The sequence below is a fragment of the Lycorma delicatula genome, chromosome 4, assembly GCF_047948215.1.
Source record: "Lycorma delicatula isolate Av1 chromosome 4, ASM4794821v1, whole genome shotgun sequence".
NCBI lineage: Eukaryota > Metazoa > Arthropoda > Insecta > Hemiptera > Fulgoridae > Lycorma > Lycorma delicatula.
In genome coordinates this window covers 122860691-122876946 of record NC_134458.1, presented here as the reverse complement: position 1 = coordinate 122876946, position 16256 = coordinate 122860691, and positions in this window count along the sequence as shown.

The window sequence follows — 16256 nt, the reverse complement described above, 5'->3', positions numbered from 1 at the left end:
CATATTTTGATGTAAACTCTACTAGTAGTAAGGTCGTTGTCTGTTTAAAAAAAAGTAAGGATGAAACGTGTCGTCAATGTCAATTAATTTCTTACACAAACCAATTTTCTTTACAGTTTATAAAATTTTTCAAATTTTGTATCGTTATTTAATTAATTCTGTTTTAATTAATAATTACAAATTTTTTATTTCATATTAAAACAATTATCTTTTCTTTAGAAAAATATTGTTGGAATAAAATTACACGCAAATAGTAACTTCCTGCTGTAGATTAAATTATTAAATTCGTACTAGTATATTATCTAATAGACGTATAAAATACGCAGTTCTGAGTAGGAGCAGTGTTCCGACTTCATTATAATTATCAGTATAATTTTAATTTTAATTTTAATTATCTTACAGAAAATTGAAAAAAAAACTATTCTACTGCTTATGTTTTTACTTTTTAAATTTCCCAAAATTAATCATTATAGCCCTCAATAAATATATAAAATCAATATTTTTTTTCTTATGTAAACCTAAAAAATAAATAATAAAAATGATCGGAAAAAGGATATTTTAAATTTCTAAAATAATAAAATCTAATTGAATAAAATTGACATTAACAGCTCGTTTTTAGACACATCTGATGAAAGTTTACTATATGGTTTGTTTATATTGGCATAAAATCAGGAAATGTAAAGTTTGTCGTAATAAAAACAAAAACCATTCAGATTTAAAGATAGACTGACTGCTTTTAGAGGCATAAAGCAAATGGGATTACTTTCAATGATAATATACTGTTTATACGGATATGAGTGCGTGCGTTGTGCGTGTGCTAGTTTTAAATTGCGTGATCAATAATGGAGTATAAAATTGTTTAGTAAATGTTATAAATAGCTTATTTAATTGGAATAAGTAAGTGACCATTTTTTTTTCTCAAAAATTAATAAATACGTATTATATAATTAATTAACAATCAATTTTTGTGTTTTTAGTAAGACTATTTAATAATATTTTACTTAAATTAATTTCTTGCAAGAGCTTATTATCAAAATCGATCTAATTTAATGCTACTCAACTACTGTACGAAGCAGAGACAGCAGTTGTTAGGAGATCAGTACCAGGTGCAGTTTTTTCACAAAGGATAAGAAAAATTGTTGATCGACATTTTCACGTAAATATGTTTTGCAATTTTCATTAATATATTTTCAAAGCTCAAATATTAGAAAATATAATAAATACTATTTTCTGCACATTTTACTTTTCTGGAATCGTAGTCATTGTTACAAAACGGAAAGTATGATAAACAGTAAAAAAATTGGGTATGGCTTTTTTTTTAATTTCTGGAAGTTTCATAACCCGGGAACCCAAAAAAAAAACATAAATTTGGGAGGGTTAATGTTCGTATGTACGTGTGTTGGCGCGATTGAAGCTTAATAACTTTTGACTGAATAAACCGATTTCAAATAAATTTTGTACGGATCGTGTATATGGGACAATTTGTTAGTAAAATATTGGGGTAACTTCAGGGAGGTATATAGTTTTTTTGGGGTCAATTCTCTCAAACTTTTGCAAACATAACAAGACTTTAAATTAAGTTATATATTAACTTTATATTAATGGTAAGAAAGCAAGCATGCTTTTTAAAAACATTTTGACCCGTAATTCTTCACTTCCTCAAAATCGAAAAAGATATTTTTTCATTTAACGCATATCTTTTAATCAATTTTTTTTAATGTCTTCCTAGGCATAGTAGAAGTGAAAGCGACTCAAAAGAAATATTTTTGGAGCAATACTGTGGATGGGGGAGCCGATCAAATTTTAAAACTATTGATTTTCATTTTTCAAAACTTTGTTTGGTTTATTTAAAAGTTTAAATAATAAAATTTTAGTAATATTATTACAATAAAAATTCATTATAATTCACCCCCACCCCACCAACAAAAAAGAAATCTTAAGTAACTTTTTATTACTTGTACATTTTTTAATAGAATTTTGTTTAGTTCCTTTCATTTAACACAAACACAGTAAACGGAGAAAAATTCAAGAAGGTTTCTTGAAAGATGATTTTGGAGGGGGAGCAGAGAGATTAAAAAAATAACGATTTTTTGAATTTTTAAAATTTTTTGAATTTGTTTAAATATATAATGATAATTTTACAATAAAATTTCATCATACACAAAAAACAAAAAAAAAAAAAACAGGTAACTTTTTTACGTATATTTAGTTTTCCATTATATAAGAATAAATAACCAAACGGAGTAAAGTATTACAACTTTGTTGTCAGCTTTTCATTTTATTTTATATAAAAAAATTATTTATTGTATGAAATATACCAACGACAATTTTTTCATAATACCACCGTATTAAAATAAATCATTTTAAGCAGTAGTCTATTTATTAAATAATGATATGTAAGGGAAAATTGACAGAACTTCCTTTTAGTAGGCTGAATTAAATTGATTTAGATTCTTGTCTTTTAACAGAGGATCAGAAATAGATTATTAGAAAGACATACCAACCCAGCCAAACTATTACACCAAATACCTAACTTCAAACTACATCGATAACCGTAATGTAAAATCCATTAGAATTCCTTAAAGTCTCTAGTCTGTTTGATGAAACAAAATACCACGAACTAAAAGAACTCTTCAGATCGACTCTTCGTACCGTATTTTAAATTTAATAATCGTAACAAAATAAAATGACGGGAAAAATTTATTATATCAAAGCCCTACATTTTAGTAATTAGAAATATTTTAAATTTCACATGAGTGAACAAAGATGGTCCTGCAACATTATAATTATTATTGGAAACTTAGTGTTTACGGTAAAAAAATACGTAAAGCCGGGTTATTAATCAAATTGTAATTGTTTTGGCTTAATATTTAAACAGAAATCAAAAATTTGATTTACATATGAAGAAAAATACTAGTTATGTTCGACACTATTTATTTTCCTTTAATGGAGTTTGTAATTAATTATGAAAATATTACACGGATAAATATTTTACGTGTCTAGAAATTATTTATTTGTTGTTTTATCAAGAAGTAAAAACAATGAAGTCGTGAAAGTTTTTTGATGAGTATATAAAACAGTAGCGATTAAGAATCTGCACAATGTATGCAGTACACTCATGTTCGAGATTAGATGATATAGACCCATCAAACTTGTGTAAATGGTTTAGTATAATAAAAAATACCCCTATTTTATTAGTACAAATGAGCAATTTTAAATATAACTACACTGTACCTCCATGAGTTGTTTACATAATAAAACTATAAAAAATAAAGCACAGTAAAAGTTTCGTTAAGGATCGTTTGTAATAAATCTAGATGGTATACCATAAACATTTTTTATAATGATTTTGATAAACTGAATATCTTTTTATTTTTTTAAGTTCAAAAATATAATTTATTTTCTTTGGTGTATATAATTACAAAAATATAAGCGCTCATAATTACTGTTCCGAAATTCAGAACAATAATTATAGAGAAATACGAATTTATTACCAAGTTAAAAAAATAATTAAATTACGAAATTTTATAAATATAAATACTTTTAAGAATCGCATAAATGTATACAAATAAAAATGTAAATTTTCGTTTTTTAAAAATCTTAAATCTCCGAAAATTCTTCACCGATTGCTTTAAAATTTTGACACAACGTTGCATTCGAATACGCGCATATAATCTAGGATGTCACACTTGTGACAGGTAAAAACATGCTTTTTTGAAAAACTGCGCTATCTGTTGGACGTAAAAGCAATACACGCTATACTAAATATTTTACGATTCCATTTCAATTTTTCCTATATGTGTGTCCACTATAAGCTTAAAACACTACTGGACCGATTTACGCGCGGGAAAAAGGTAGAAAGGGAAAAATCGAAAAAAGTAAAAAGAGGAAAATGGAAAAAAGAAAAAGGGGGGAAGGAAATTGAAAGGGAAAAAAGAAAATGGAAAGGGTGAAGAGGAAGGAAGAAAGGGAAATAAAAGAAGGAAAATAGAATAGGGGAAGAGGGAAAAGGATAGGGAAAATGGCAAGTGGGAAATGGAAAAAAGATAAAGGGTAAAGGAAAGGTTAAATTGTGTGAAGTTCTGTAATATTCATTATTTTTGTGTTTTATCACAACTTTCAATTGTGTTCGTTTAATCTATATATATATATAGATTTATAAAATAAAATAAAATTTTATAAATTATAATTTATAAAATAAAAATATCCTACAAATTTATTTATTTCATTAACAAAATCAAACTATAAAATGTTTCTGTTTGTAAATAAGCAAGTACATCTTACTTTCCTGGCGAATATAGCTAGAATAGCTGTATTGACGCGGAAGTATGGTGATCATGTCAAAAACAGGTCACATACATAACAAGATTGACAAAACTAATTTTCTTCAAATTTGGCTCAAATATTTTTATATATGAGGCAGAGGCATCCAATATATTATTTTTTTCAAAATTCATTACGATGGTGGGTAATATGTGAAAAAATCAATTTCGATTTTCTTCAGAGAAAAATCTATTAAAGCAATTTATAATGAATACATAAATAATCGAAAAAAGTTTTTCTAAAAATGAACACCCCCCTCTTCAATTTTAAATACTTATTTTTTGTTCTTTTCCTCTATCTCCCTTCGGCTTGGATATTTTCCATAATTTTTTTGAAAGTTTATACTTCATATATAGCGCTATCAAAAAATGTCAACAATTTAAAAAAAAAAATTATACTCGTATACCCTAGACTTAAAATGTAGAGATTTTTTTGAAAATTTCGTTTCTCTTATTTTAGCCTTTATTGAGGGTGGTAAGACTTAGAAAAAACTTTTCTTAAGAGGATTTTTTAAGCCTTTGCACCTTTATTGATTTACACCTTTGTATGAATATTTTTAGAAAAAATTATTCCCCACCTCTAAAAAATATAGTATATATTCTGTTTGTATTCTTTTTATTTTTAATCTTTATTATTAATAGCCGAGAAAGTCATGCAATATTTTGCTAGATTTTTTTTCAATTAAAGTATACACTAATTTTATTGTATTCCTAATTTTACTATAGGATGAACTCATCTTTACAATGGGCTGAGAATAAAGGAATAGAAATTTTTACATTACTTTGTTAAAGAAGAAAACACTGAAGAATCGGTTAATATTTATTTAAGCTTAAATATGTTATGAAAATCCAGTAGTATTTAAGTTTTAAATAATTTCAAATTATGTGTTTCCTAAAAGTGTAAGTTTTTACGCTAGAAAATAATTTTTTCAAACTAGAAGAAAGGCGACCCAAGGCCCTCTTCGAAAATATTACATGGTTTATGTTTCATTACATCTGATTTTGTTAAATGTTTTTGCCAATTTTAACTAAATAACGTTCATGAATTTAGCGTACTAACAAAAACAAAAACTTTTAAAACGAAAAGCTTCAAAATTCTGAACATTTTTAGCTGTTTCTTGAGTTGTGATTTATCAGCTTTTAAAATTTTAAAACTTTAAAATAAAGCTTCCATACAAATACCCTAAATAAGCCACAACTGCGGCTTTATAGGATGCCGTACTTTTGGATATTTCCTTTTACACCACCAGAATGCTGCTGCCGATAAATAACCCTATCGATCTATTCTATGTACTGATTTCAGATTATATATGTAAATCACGTTAACCTTCTATTATAACAAAAAGATATAGGAGAACAATAATTACATTTATACACGAACTACGTAACCTATTTACTGAATTCTATGAATTATTAAGCCGCGTAAGGTGGTTAGGCTTATTGATAGAATAGTAAATATTGCGGTAGAAGTTTGCGGAAACTTGCTACAATCGATATACAACAGATCCTATATTTTTAGTTAATTATATGAGGTTAGAAAAAAATAATGGTTAAATTAATTTATAAAACTAAATTCATTTCAACTATAAAATACTAGAAGAAAAAAAAAGAATAAACAAGAGAGGACAGTAAATCTCAATAAATTATATTAATATCATTTTCGAAAGTATTGATCGAACATATATTTAGGTCAATATGACTATTCGCTCAAAGAAACAAAGAAAAAAAGGAATGATAAAAATAATACGTTATTTGCTATCCGAATATTCTTTTAGATAAATTCTACGTCTGAAAGAATGTCATGCAAAAAGGAAAGCCCATTTCGGGATTAAGTTCCGTCTCGGTACCTCTCTCTCACTTCCTCTTCCTCTCTCTTACACATACATATGCTTCTTTCATATCAATGCAAAGAACAAATATATGAATTACACTTTTTATTATATTCTAAATAAAGTTTTAAAACAGTTTTTTTTTCATTCCTATCACTTTCAACAGGGTGATCAGATTTACTGTATTCTAAAAGCTCTAATTTTTTAATTCTATGCTACATACGAAGAGCTAAGCTAAATTTATACATATTCCTTAGTATACATTTCATAATAAAAAGCTATATAATTATTTTATATACCGGGTGATATTTAAGTATGGAAACAGCTTTATACTGCACATCTGAAAGGTATTTAGAAGTAGAAAGAAATGGAGTGCTACGTAGTTAAAATAAATTTGCATTACGGTGGGTTTTTAATTTTTGTTCGTCGTATTGAATCAAACGTAATTTTTTTTTAATAGGAAGGTGGACATATGGACACATGATTTCGATTTAAAACTTTACGAGAAAAACAATCGTGAAACCCGTTTTTCTATTAATGCCTTCGTTATTGAGTTATACGCATTCAAAGTTGCAATAACGGAAAAATCGTGTTAACAATAAAACGCGCTGCATGAACAATTTTATTACTTTTTACATTAATAACGCACACAATAACGAACTTCAAACAGTGCTATAATATTGATAATAATAAACAATAACTAATAATTAAAAAAAAATTAAATGGTAATATAAACTGATATTATTTACTTTAAATAATACAATATTTATTTTAAAATTTTAAATAAATGTTTTCGATCGTAAATTACTAATGAAATAAATTTTTAAAGCATACCATTCTACAATAAATGTTCAAAATGCTTTCCCTCTACAGCTTGGCAGTGTGTTAACCTAAAGTAATGTCTGTTTATAACTTGTATCATGTCCGGTGGTACACGAGCAGATTCGTCCATTTTCTTCTTTTCAATTCGACAATGTCTGCAGGTTTTGTTTTGTAAATGTTTACAAAACAAGTAAATGGTAGTATATGGTAAAACTAGTGTACGGTAGTATTTCAGGTACCCTCCAAAAAAGTAATCCAGAGGAGAGAGGTCTGGGGAGCTGGCAGGTTGTAGAATGGCCTGCCAAATTTTTCATTTAAATTTTGCCCTATCTTGCTGAAACCATACGTTAGTATTTAATTCTTGTGTATGAGCTTTCAACATTCATCTGGGATTATTACCGCTCTAATATCGATAGTTTTGTTTATTCACAAGGCAATTTAATATAAAAGTCTCTTCATCAGTAAACATTATTGGATTAGAAAAATTTGCGTCTATGTCTAATTTTTGCATTATAATATCACAATACTCAACTCGGAGGTCAAAAGCTGTTCGGCAATACCTTTCCGAATCGATGAATGAGGGTCTTCAACAAAGGTCTGCAATACATCTAATGACTTTGCATCAGTCCTGACAGTTCTTGGTATTTTTTGAGGTGGGAAATTCATTTTACAGACGCCATATGGCAGTGTCGGGGTCGCTAACAGGTTCCGCAAGATGTTGTTAAATGCGTATGTGTATCTGCGCACTACCGACTAAACCTACACCCCTGGCTACCCGCCCTTCCTGTTCTTGGTTACCGGTACGAGGAAGATTCTTTATAGTAACGGTTTTATCAAATCGTTGTACTGTCTTGATCACAGTCGATTTACTTATTGGTTCTCTGTTTGGAAATCTATTAGTAAATAAATCACATACCTCTTGTAAAAGCCGAACTCTGTCTCCATACCCGTATTTCAACAGAATTATTCTTTTGGTTTCACATGAAGAAGGTATTGTTATTTGAACATTTAATATTTAATAAAACCAAATAAATGAACGAGAAAACTAATAATAAAACTTCAACCAAAAAAATTTAGAAATTAGTTTTTAGATATTCAAATGGAAATTACACACACCTAAAATCAAGTTCTATATTTCTTGCCGAGAAAAAAAAAATAGTAAAAATTAATCTTTACTGCATTTTAACCCTTTAAACTCAGAATTTCAAAATCCTTCCTTAGTGTGCACTTGCACCTAAGAAGAAGTGCATAAAATATTCATTAATTTATCTTCAATATTTTTTTTATATTGGGTGTTGATTATGAATGACTCGCATGTTATTTTGTATGTATAGATACATATTACTATCACGTATTTACATTAGCTGCCATAATACTATATTAGTAGGTGAAAACACATGAGGTATAAAATCTCTCCAAAAATAGAATTACAATTCTGAATTATGAAAAAAATCTATTCTAGGCTTACTAGAGAAAAAAGGAATAAATTATTGATTTTCCATTGCTATATTTACCGACCCAAATGAATTTACGTCAGTGTGCCAAGTCAACTGAAGTTCAAGGTAATATTGTATAGTCCTAAAAGTAAACTTTCACTCTGTTCACAACAAATACCCACTATATAATGAGGCATCAATACAATCAGAGAAAGCGACTGCAAATGAAGTCTCTTGTAAAAATCAGGTATTTTAAATTTATCATAGTCATAAAAAAGAACAGCTCAAATAGTACGAAGTAAAAAATTAACGATAATCTCCCTCTATGAAGAACAATACAGTACACACTATACATTTATTTAGTTGGGGAAACAGGAGAAACGTATGTAAATACATTTCATAAACTTCTTTGTTTCCTAATTTCAAAGTCAAAAAATAAACTTGAATATATTTTGTTACAATTTCTTTATTTACAATACTATTCCATGAAGATTTAGTCTAGTGTGTAGTGAATCAGGAGTTGAACTTTCCTAAACAAAAAAAACAACAAAAAAAAAAACTGATTAATTAGGAATGTTTAACTCCTCCATCAATTTCAGCCCCGAATAAGACGGCTTACATTAAAAAAAAAATAGCTCAGTAGACCTTCACAATCATGTACATTCCATCATTTAAGCCTTAATTATGGCTGATTGCATATACGAGGGTCATTCTGTAATTTTTCAGCCTGACAAAGAAAAAAATGTTTCAGCCTTTTTTTAAACTAATTCTGTTAATAATTTTTTTAAATTTAAACCAACGTCTTTTCAATTTTTTAATAACCTCATTTAACTGGTCCATCACAAATAAATTAAGTGATTACCTCAACCTTGACCGCATCATTTGATCTGAATCTTCATCCAGCGAGCTATTTCTTCAGCCTTAGTAAGAGGAAGTAATCGCTAGAAGCCAAATCCGGCAAATACGGCGCATTTTGTAGCATATTGAAGCATAAACCATGGAGTTTTGCAATAACAACCCGAGAAGTATTTGCAGACGCATTATCGAGGTGAAAGAACATTTCCTTTTTGACAGATGTGGATATTTAGTCTGAACAGTACCCCCTTCAATCGGTTCAGTAGTGAAGCGAAATACTACCCTGCGATGGTCCTGTGTTTTTTCAGGTAGATTATGAGCACTACAACACGGGAATCCCAAAAAACGTAACCGTGACTTTTCCTTCAGATGAAACCGTTTTCCCCTTCGGCGCATTTTCACTTATTCCCATCTGCTGTTTGTTTTCTGGCGTGTAACGATGAGTCCATGTTTCATCTACTGTCATAAAACATCGAATGATCTTAGCGGAATCGTGTTTAAATTAGTTTTTAAATAAGTGTTTAGCCGAATATAGTTTTGATCGACTGTTAACAAAGACGGTTCCCTTTTGATTGGAAACTTTTTCATGCCAGAATGTCATGTAAAATGTATTGAACACGGTCTACCGAGATGTTTAAAAAGTCAACAATTTAGCGTACTTAGTCGGCGATCACTTAATACAGCATTGTGGATTGTTGTGATAACTTCGACAGTCATAGCTATTTTTTAGCGTCCCGAAGGTTCATCATTTTATACGGATGTACGACCACTTTTAAATTCAGCAGCTCAATGTTTTACTGCCGAAAACGAAGGAATAGAATTTAATGTAGGATCTAACTTTTTTTGTATGCCCGTGGGGTTAAACGTTTAAAACAAAGTAATTTATAAAAGAACTCGAACCTCAATTTTATACATTTTTTTCCAGAAAATGCCAAAATGTGTTTGATCTTCTCAAACGTCAAAAAAAAGCAACTAAAAACGCATCTGAAACGTTGCAACACCCCATCTAAAGTATCATATTTGACAAATATCATACTCCTTCGATAATATTCACGTTCTCTTGGTATTACGCTGAGAATTTTCCGAACTACCTATATAAATTCGACTAATAAAGAAGCCTATATCAACCGTAAATCTTTAAGAGGTTTCCTACAAAAATGATATTTCTTTTTTCTTAGCAAGTATCTGATAGCGTTTTTCTGTAAATAAACCCCTTTTTAAAATCTCGTTTATCTAATAATTCTGAAAATAGTATTAATTATATAAAAAGTTAACCAGTAATTTTATTGCTTTCTCTATATTATCACCGAAATGTATACGGTCAAGCAAAGAGAAATTACGTAGGGTAGTAACTTATTGATTAAAAAGTAACTATACTTTGATGTAGACAAATGAGATTCGCAATAGTTTTAATGGAAATTCTCCTTTTCTTTACAAACTTATTCATCCCGTTTAACTAAAATTATAACATTATTGTATACCTTACAATATTACTAAAGCAGTAGTTTAGAGTAAAACGTTTCCTATTTAGTGAAAGACTATATAAAGAATAGAATAATAAATAATGGCCGTCACATTGAAACCGATCGTAAAGAGATATTTATAAGAATATTAAGTGACAGAAAAAAAAATTTTTCTATAAATGTAACATCATTATTTTTTTAAATGAATACAAAGTAAAAGAGAAAAGTAGGAACTTAAATAAAAAAGAAAAAAAAGGTGTAAAAATAGTAAAACGATAAAAGAAATTTCAGCATTTAACAAACGTTGAAATTGCTCTGCCGTGAAAACAGATTAAAAATAAAATGACTTTTACACAAATTAACCGTAATTTCTACAATTTTCTTAAAATTAACTACTGTAACTCAGAATAATAACGTAAGGAAGATGAAGATTTAATTTATTTTTTTAAATTCTACTTTTCCATCCAATGGTTCGTTAGGTATAAATTTTCAAAAGAAACTCTTTTCTTTCTGATGACTATTCTATTATTACTTAACATTGCGTTATTATTTCTATATATATATATAAAAAAAATTAACGACTTTTCGGAGAAAAGTATGGTGCTACTTTCGGTCGCAAGGTAGAAGGGGTGAGGGTGAAAATGGATCTTATTTTCTTTTTTGGGTATGAGGAGTACAAAAATACCATTCAGTTAAATTGGGGTTTCCTTATATCGCGCCTCATGCTTTTAGTTTTCGTGATGTAAAAAATGTAAAGAAATTTTGTTAAATCCATTCAATACGCATTATTATAATTAAATGTAGTTGAGATGTAATAAATAAATGTTCACATAAAATAAATAGTACATTCACTACCGTGAATAGAAAACACATTTATGTTATGTGAATTTAACAAAAAAATTATTAAAAACGTTTATTTTTGATTTAATAAGAATGTGAAATTATTTGTCTTTATTAGTGCATCATAAATATATTTGTACTGGAAAATGTTTCCAAACAATTTATATTTTCATTCAATAATTTCCAAATAGTAAAATTTCGGTAATTTTTTCATTTGTTAAATAAGAGCGTATAATTTTTTTTATTTTAAACTTTTTAGTTTCAATTAAGACAAAAAAAAATTACTGTCACAATTAGACAGCGTATTATTATGAAACTTATCGGACATAATCTCAGAAAAATGTGTTAATTTATCACTTTTAAATATACTGTATAAATTATATACCCTACACAATTGTATACAATTGCATTTATGGATTTCTTCTAAAATATAATGATATAGCAAAATGAATAACACATTTGTGCATAAATCTAAGAGCAGTGAGTGATTCACTGAAATTAGTTGGCAGCAGTTCATAAATAACCCATCTTCACGTTACAGGCTATTCATTTTCTTGCGTAACTGAAAGAACGGCTGACTGGCACTCTGCGTCGAAGTCTTTCGTACAATGCGCGGTTTGAATTTCCGTTATTGGTAAACAACAGATTTTCTATGAAAATAGATTAAAAAAAGAAAAAAGAAATTTTTTGTTATCACAGTGTATTGTTAGCGACAACAAGCACTGTGCAAAACTTTAGCCATCTATCTCATCTGGAAGTTGGTTAAACATTTCTGGCAAATTCTTACCATTACGCCGTGCGATATAGTCCACTGAGCAAGTTAAATAAAAGCGTATAAATATAATATTTACGAAACATTTTTATACTCGATTCACTTTAAGAGCTATCGTGTTGTAAACAAACTGCGTGGGTTGTAATAGACTAGTCTCGAAATTTACGCTTACAAATTATAAAATTATTATTTATGGTTTTGATGCTTAATTTATGAACTGATTTATGTTTGATGTTTTCATTTGACGCAGACTGAATCAAGTTATTTACGGATTAATTACATGGCAGCTAATCTAAAGTTATATCACTGTTGACGAAAACACAATCGACCATAAGCTCTTATATACTTTATAAAGTATTATATAATATCACACGTATTATATGCTGGTGAGGACTAACAAATCGAGTCACCCAGTACATTTCTGACTAACTCGATTGTAAACGATGCAGTAAATCTCACTATTACAAATAACAACTATAGTTTCGAAGAGAAGCCCTTTACATAGCATAGTACAGTTAGATATGTAGATAAACATTGTTATGAATACCAAACCAGTATATTTCAACATTTATGTCTGGTTAACATTAACAAAGGTTCAATGTTCATTTATCAACAATGTCACTGTGCACTCATCCATGTTCGATGCAAATATTGATGCGTCGCTATGTTCTCGTGTGCATCCGCTGCAGCATATCTAGGATGATCATTTCAAATGGCACGCGAACTCCGTCTTTCAGTTGATCGTCGTTTAAGAACGTCTTATTTTATTATCCCCCACAGTACATCGTCCGGTGTGGTGAAGTCTGGGCTTTGTAGAGGACATGGCAACGGTGCTGGAAGGTCTCATGATCCACGTCCAGTCCAGCGGTTTAGAAACAGTTCATTTAGCCGTATGCGGACACTCACGGCAAAATATGGTAGAGCGCCGTCTTGTAGAAGTGTAACGATGTCAGCTCTTCTTCTTGCCGTTAATTCTGGAAGAAACCACGTGTAAATCGTGTGAAGATAGCTGTGCTGGTTCACAAAACCATCAAAGAAATACGATCCAAGCAGATGGTCTGCCGTTATCCCTGCCCAAATCATAGCATGCGGTGGGTTGCATTTGATTTCCTCATAAAAGTGCGGATTGTATTTTGCCCAAAAAAGACGTTACGATTTCGTGAGTTACGATAAATCGCACACTCGTCAGAAAACATAACGTTTCTTTGATTTGTTTGTGGGAAGCCTGAGAGCAGCATTTCACATGCAAGCACACGTTGTTCCAAGCCACGATCACTCAACTCATTCCCTGAGGATGGCTGAAAACATGAAACATTCAAGTCTTTCGGCACATGGTTTCTCACAGTCGACCGTGGAATGTTTAATTCTGCAAACCACTTACGGGTTGACTTCATCGGCGATCGTTCAACTGATTCCGCCACAGCAACACAAGTTTCGGTGCAAGTCGTAGCCCTTCCACTACGCGGTGCATTGAGAACACTTCTCATCGTAAAGGTTTTCTTCTCTCATGCGAATAACTTTGATGGCGGCGGTTTTCCAAACCGTACAACAAAGTTCCTCAAAATGTGTGTCACTGTCTTCTTTGTGTTCTGACGTTCCTGAACCCACACAGAAACGCTCTTCAACAGTGAAAGCACTTGTATCCGCCATGGCTTAACTCACTGTCACATCCTTACCACACTAAGCGAAGTGACATGAGCAGGACTCAGGTTATGGCTGGAAATAAAGAGTCAATCTGTTCAACAGAGAAATACAGAAAATAAAAATAATAAAAAATAATAAAAATAAATAAATTAAAATAAATAAATTAAAAAAAAAAATAAAAATAAAAAAAATACAAAAAACAGAAAAATACATAAAAAATACAGTTATTTGTATTGTTTTGTATTCATAACAATGTTTATCTACATGTCTAACTGTACTATGCTATTAACACGTAAAGGGACGTTTTTGCAACACTGTAGGATAGTTCTTACGCTGATCACACTATAACTACAGTTTTTTACAAAATAAAAGTAAAAAATATAATAACTATTGATAAAAAGTAAGAAGTATCATTTTAGTTCCGAGTCGAAAGTGTAAAATTAACTTTTTAAATGGGTCTAAAGCATAAAAACGTTTGATTCAAATTGCCCGAATCTTTTTACAGAAAAATATACAACAAAATAATTTCTGTATTTTACGTAAACATTTTATTTTTATTTTATAAACACTGTAAGAAATATTTTTACTGTTTTATAAATATTGTTTATTTATTATTATTTTTATATATTTATTTTATATACTAATCTCTAAGTATCTACTGAATTCTTTCAATTATATATGTTTAGAAAAAACAAATGTATTAAAAATTATTCGTGAAATTTTACGTATAACTAGAAACCGATACCACGCAGAAAAAAAGAGAACAAAATTTCCGTTTTGACTAAAATATGATCAAAAGTACTGATTAAAATTAGAAAATAATAATTTCAAAAATACATTACAAAAATATTTATGTTATATAAATTTAAAAAAGAAAACAAAACCTGTATTAATTATGTAAAAAAAGTCGACAAAAAATAATTATAATGATTACGATGATGAATAATTAAAAATGCACGAAGAAGATTAAAAAGAAAGATGAAATAATAAAGGAACAAAATACTTGTTACTTGATGAATAAAAATGGAAAGAATTGGATAAAGAAAGGAAAGTTAAATTACTGAGAAAAAAAGCCTGAAGGCAGTACACTGATGAGGAGAAATGAATTTGTATGAGCTACAATTTTGTATTTTAAAATAAGTGAGAAGTTTCATGCCATCATCACCACTCGTACGATACTATTTCAAAAAATAAAAATTTTCTCAGATGATTATTTTCAATCGTGCAAAAACCGATAATTATTTTATAAAATGATAGATATTCTTCTTTATGGTAATTAAAAAATAAAACAAATCTAAACTTTTCTAAAATTTTAGATTTATCAACATATCATAGCAATTTATTACTAAACGAAAACAAAGAAATAAAAATAACGAAGAAAGACGTTGATAATCTTCAAATTTTCAACTATATTATGAAAGTTTTTATTTAAAAAAAAATTAATTATAATTAGGTTACCTAGAAGATACTTATAAGGAATTTTTTCTAAAAAATCAAAAAAAAAATCATCGAAATCGATCATCTTTCGATGAAAGTAAGGTTTGGAACATAAATAAAAAAAATATTTCCTGAAAATTCAAATATATTATTAGCATAGTTACCCCTGTGTTAATTGATATTAATATTATACAGTAAAAATAAACAGCAAACACAGTTATATAATATTTTGCGTTTGGTGTTAAATTAAAGAAATATGTATAATCGGATTATATAAAAACTATATTTTTTTGGAATCTGTTAAAAGTATAATAAAATTTCAAATTTATATCAGTGCGCCTTTTATTATAACAAAATATGAATATTTAAATTTTTAAAAACTTAGCATATTTTCGCCCTTTGGCTCTCCCTCCCTAGAATGCATAAGAACTCTAAAAAGTAAATGTGTTTTAATGACAGCTAGGCCTCTATGCTTATGTTTATTGGCCTCATTTATGCCTATTTAAGAACTACTTGGCAAATTTAACAAGTTGAATTAATTAAAAATATATTTAAAATTAATATTTTAATTAAATGATTTAATTTAATATATATATATATATTACTTTCCCGGCGAATATAGCAATATATAAGGTGAAAGTATGATGATCGGGTCAAAAATGGGGTATGGGCTTTTTTTTTTAAATCTATACAATGAAGGGATCCTAAATCGTAGTTCATCTAAACCAAAAAAATATACGTATGTATACGTATGCATGTATTATGTTCGTACGTACGTATGTTTGTCGCACTGTTTATGGGTTTTTATCTCAGGATTGTTTGAACCGTTCAAATAT